Genomic DNA, 6,000 nt, shown 5'->3' with positions numbered 1-6,000 from the left:
TTTATAAGTGAGAAACAAATGTGTTTAATTGAGATCAATGATTTATTTTAGTTTAGTCACACAGAGACTGGGACTGAATAAAGGAAGGGAGTCTCAGTAAAAATCAGGAGAAAACGTAAAATATCGGCAAAGCTTAGAAGACAGACATAGCAGGAACATTTGAATTTATATGTTTGCTATCCGTTCTCATGTGTGTTGTCTAATTCAATAGATCATTGTATATATTTATTCAAAACATTAATTTAAAGATATTTTTTTAGTTTAATTAGCTAACCCTTTAAAGTTCTCTGCATGGTCTGGCATGTTAGAAAACTGAAGACCAGTTCTGCTTCTGATTAGCCTACTGATGAGTGAGAGCCTGAATGTACAGAAATCTCATGCAGCAAGACAGAAGGAAACAGGGCGAAAGCAAAAGGTGAACTCACTCATTAACTTTGCTGTAGGGAAGAAGAAAAGGAGGAAATTAAATTTACTAAATAAGCGCTCCTACATGCAGAGAAAAACTATTCTGCAGACAGAAACTAAACCATGACCGCAGAGAAGAGTCAGACTTTATAAAGAGGAAGATCTTCATGAAATACAGACCAGGTGAGTCACAATATGTAGCACCTGCAAGCAGCAGGAAGCAAAACTAGCAGCAGGAAATTTGAAATGAGTAACTGAAAATAAAAAATATCTAATTTAATAATAAAAAAGGTGAATACAGAAATTGCTGCACTGAAGAACCAGTGATTAAAAAATATATATATATATTTTCCTTATGTACTGGGGCAATACCAACTGCATGTGAAGCATTGGTAAAGATGCATCTAATACAACACACAACTGGGTTTATAAAATCAAGGCCAGATTTCAGCAAATTTTTTGGAAAATTTGGAGTTTTAACCTGGGGATGGGTTGATGAACCAGTCAATTCACATTATCACTTTTCAGCTCACACAATGCAGCTGCCTCTTCACCAGGACAGACTAAAGCATCACCCTGATTTCTTTTTGCGTTTTTAAAGAATTTCACAACTTGTTGGGAAATATTTCACTGACAATGCCATGCCAATTTGAAGGAGTCATTTTCAAATGCATGAAATTAGTAATATTGCCAATGCTAGGTTCACAGATTTATAATTACAAGTGGATTGAGCACATTCTTATTCATAAATTGGCACACACTGGAACGGACAAAATGTGACAGAATCACTGCACATTAATTACATTTGCTGTAAATGTCTGAATATTCCCTAAGTATAGGAATAAAATGATTCAAAGTAATATCTTGCATGTGGACGATGGAGTGTCCACAGCCAAGCGTCGTTGCAGCCAGAGCTCTCTTATATGACTGAGTGAAGCCATGCAGCAGGAGTCTGGTTTGCTGCTGGCTGTAGGGAGGCGTCCAACACTGAGATGAAGCTGCCCTGACAACAGCACTTACCCAGCAGGCATCACGCCTCCCAGGCTGCAGCAGCAGAAGCTTTGTGTGTCTGGTGCTGAGATGAAAGAAAGTTTCACTCACCGCCATCATGTTGCAGCAAGGTCAGTGGAAAATATCTATGTCCCCTAAACACACACACACACACACACACACACACACACACACACACACACACCCACACACACAAGCGGTTTGATTCTTGTCAGACTAATAAAAAGTCTTTCCGTGTTTAGATTTAAATGGACTTTAAATTGGATTTTCTAAATATTTTCATTCTAACTCTAACTGTAGCTAAAACACTGTCAAAAAAAAAACATATTGTTATAAAGTTGAGTGGAACTAAAAACGGTGTACATCGCACCAACTTAAATTAAACTCTTTCAGGAACCAGGAATTAACTCCCACTAGAAGGTGCAAAATTATCCCCAGGCAAATAAAAATTATCCATCAATCTCTTTTAGTGATCTCACTCGTCTGATCGTGATCCATATTTCCTGATCATAGGTGAAATTTATAAATCTCAAGGTTCATACAACTCCTTGACAGCATTCTTCTGCAGATGATTTATCTCCTTCCATCATCCCACAAGACACCTACACTTCTCAAGTCCTCAGCATTTGGTGAAGCGCAGACTCAGTGGAGAAACGTAAACATTTTGTTTCTGCATGTGTCACAGCAGCAGTCTCTTCAGAGTCTGAAGACTTCTTTTTTTTTCTTCCTTCTCTTCATCCATGTTATCCTGCTATGTCACCTCGAGGTGTTATCCTGAAGTGTCACCCCGAGTTGTCACCTCAACGTGTCACCCACATAACCAGATCATTTGCTACTCATCATTTTGCTCTCCACCACTCAGTCCTCCTTCTGCTGCTGAGTTTCCTCCATCTGTCAACTCCTGATAGTCCTCTCTCTGTCCACAAAACACTGTCAGAGCCTCTTGCCTCTGGTGCTAAAATGCTGAAAAAATAAATAAGGATTTATGATTGCTGTTTTTTTAAGTTCATTTAAGGTTAAAAGTGCATGGAGGTTGTTTTCAAAAAATAAATGTTTGGTATTCATGATTTTACGGGTAGGTTAAATACTTTAATAGACAATATGGTTGATATTCAGAACTTACACGTTTTAGAATAGATTTATATAAAATTAAGGTGTTTTTCCTGCTATTTATCTTTGTGATAATAACATATGAAGCAGTTTTGATTATCATGGAAGCATGGAAGCATTTCTCAAAGAACCTCCTCGTCCCTGGATAGCTGCTGTTGCCATTCTCCTGCTGCTCTCCCTTTTATATTTCTTTCTGCACTCTGTTCATTTCTAATCATTACCAATCAACAGATTTTCTCTGCACCCACACAAGAACCAACATGTGATTGTTGCAGGATAAATCAGAGCACTCCTGATGAGCTGCTGGGTTATTTGCATGTTTGATTTCCACTTTGCCTTTTGAATAAACTCATTATTAGTGTTGTAAGTTTTAATGACCTCTCAAAGTGGCTTTAAGAGCTCATTAAAACTTTCTAACTCAACTTGTGGTTTCATCATTGTTAATTCAAAGATGACAGCATCGAATCTGTTTGGTGTTTTGTATTTAGAATTATATAATTTTAGAGCCTAAAAATCAGATTATTATCATTTAAAATATACCCAACTTTATGCAAATTAAAATGTGTTAGAGCTAAAATCAGTTTGTTAGAAGTAAAATAAACTTGATTTACTAAAATATTTAACTTTGTCTGGCAATTTTTAAATGTAACTCAAAACATCTGACTTGAAATGTACAAAATTTTTACATGATTACATTTTCATGGCTGATAGAAATAAATGCGTGGAATTTTATGCGTTGTTGGTGCCATCTTGTGATAAATGTAGCTCACCACAGCTAACTAACAGATTTTGTCCACTTTTTGTAAAAGATTTCTGCATTGATAGAAATATTATGTTTTCCAGATTTGTTCAGTTAGTTTGTTTTATCTAAAAAAAGTTTGTTTTTGTTTTTCTTGTTGTTTTTTTTTCCCCAAAACCCACATTCATCTAAAGAATTAAGATTTTACGCAACATTGGCATTGTGTGGATTACACACAGTGAGTTAAATTTATCTAAACAAGGACAACGAAATCACTTCTTACTTGGAAAAAAACAATAATGGAACTACATTTTATTTAACTGACCTTGCCTAAACTTTACCCTTGTAAGTCATTAAGTCTTTGACAAATTCATTCATAAATTCTGCAGATATGAATGAACGAACCATGAATAGCATTTATCAAGATTAATTGATTTCGCTCAATTTGCCGTAGCTTGCATGTCTACATAGCAACAAAAATCCTTCAGTGTGTTAAAGAAACATTTTACCCGTCATGTCTCTGGATGTTAAACTGTCTTTGTCCAGCAGGGGCAGCTGTTTGCACACAATGTTTTGTGAACTGAACCCGTGACAGTCTTGTCATAAAAACACTTCTCTAAGAGACAAAGGTCTTTGACGCGACATTAAAACAAAAAAGGCTCGTCTGATGGCTCATTGTGTGCAGGCGGCTTAATGAAGTGAATAAATTCAGGTTCCCTGCTTAGCCTGATAGCCAAGGAAGGAAAAACATCACAGTAATAACAATAACCTGGAAACATGTCGTCTCTGAGTTTGCATTAAAATCCTAGAAGTGTCACAAATGTTCTCCAAAAAAAAAAAAAAACGGACACTCATAATCTACTTGCCTCCTTGAACAATTCCGCTCTAACAAAACAAAAAACATATTGCTTCCAGCAATTTCTACTTTCTCCCCTGGACTCGGATTATTTTCCAGGCCAGGCCAATCAGCGAACGGTAAGAGAAGACGTGACCGATGACGTCGATTTTCTCCGCTGTAGTCTGCCTGTAGTTTTAGAAATTGCAGCGGAAGAAGTGGACAAAGCCATTCAGTCCGGGTTTGGCCATTCTTTCAAATTTTGAACTGACATATCAGCTCTATTTGCAGTGGAGGATGATAGTTTACAGTGTAGGCAATTTCCTGTATGTTTTTTTTTTTTTTTTGGCATCGCAAATGTCATGGGTAAATATTAGTAATTGGGTAAAATGTAGTCCACACCTTCAGGAAGCAATTGTTTAACAGGCTACGACCCAAAAGCTCTGCTAAGCAAAGTGTACCAGGCTTATAATTAACAAGTATTTGAGAAAAAAAGAGAAAATAATCAATAGAAAAAGAGTCAAATATATATTCTCATCCAATATAAATTGTTTTATAAATAGTGTTCTATTAAATATTTTTCAACCCTTTATAAATAGGGGGATTAACCAAATAGTTTAGAAAATGGCATTAAAAACAAGAATAAATCATATAAATCTATCACAGAAAAGGTGAATCACTAAATATTCCAGTCATGACTCTAGCATGATCAAATGAGACAATGTGAAAGCTAAAAACATGTTGTCCTGGATCTATCCATCTCCATGACAACTCCTCTTACATAAACATGTTTGTGGAAGAGAAAAAGCATCGAGAACTTGCAGAATGACTATGCACACACACGAAGGGCAGTGCCATTCAGAAAATCTGCAGGGATCCAAGTGTTTGGGAGAGAAAAAGTAAAAGAGGAGAGAAAAGAAGAAAATCGTGGACCTCATGGTGGAAAATGGACCTTGGTTGTTTATGAGTCAGCTCCAAATGTAAAATGATTTTATTTTGCAAAAAGGTGTTCAAAATTTAGAGTGTGTGTGAAGGGGAAGCAAAAAGGGCAGAAAATAAATTGTGGGATTTTCATTTGAAGGTGACGTCAGTGTTGCTGCTCACAGAAGACGCACTGATTTTTAGAATGAAAGTAAATCTGCCTATGTGTTTTTATTTTGTAAGTGATAAACATTCACATCAGAACTAAACAAATGTAATAATAGAGAAAAAGTAAGTGCACACCACAGTGTAGGAGCTTGCAGACAACCAACAGCAGAAAAATCTCCAAGTAGTTGTTATTTTCGATGTTACCAGAACCTATCAGAGAAATTGCTTATTGATTGAATCTGGCAGACATTTGTTTCTGCACAGCTTCTGGAAGGTCCCACTATCATGCTTCAGTCCAGTTAACATCCAGTTTTGCCTTGTAATTCCTCCGCCACAGACTCACACCTCTCCCTCTTTTTCTTCTCTTTGGCACAATGATATTGAACAAGTAGTTTTGAACATTTCAAATGTTCCAAAGTGACTGAGGAAAACTGTAAATGTGATCTGGCCTAAATGATGTTTGAATCATTTTTAAAACATAAAGCTCATTTAAAATGTCCACTTTGCATAAACAGATTATAACTAGAAAATCATCTGTCTGCTGCTCGGTGATGATGAGCTGTGTTGAGGAATCAGAGCTCATCAGCGCCATAAATGTAACTAATGGATCACAATTTAATGCAGCAGATGAAGGCCATCAAAGACGGGGTAAAAATTTAACCTTCATCTCATGGAGGAGTCAGAAAGCAGTTTCTGGGTTTGTAATTCAGCCTCAAGTGTTAAATTTTTCTCCATGCTGTCCAGTAAATAACTCTTGACTTTCTCTCTGTTTGTGTTGTCCTCCTTTGGGGTCCTCTTGTTTTCATGAATG

The sequence above is a fragment of the Poeciliopsis prolifica genome, unplaced genomic scaffold (genome assembly GCF_027474105.1).
Source record: "Poeciliopsis prolifica strain line A6 unplaced genomic scaffold, Auburn_PproV2 SCAFFOLD013, whole genome shotgun sequence".
Lineage (NCBI taxonomy): Eukaryota > Metazoa > Chordata > Actinopteri > Cyprinodontiformes > Poeciliidae > Poeciliopsis > Poeciliopsis prolifica.
The sequence above is the reverse complement of the archived record's forward strand: the minus strand, read 5'-3'. Positions refer to the sequence as shown.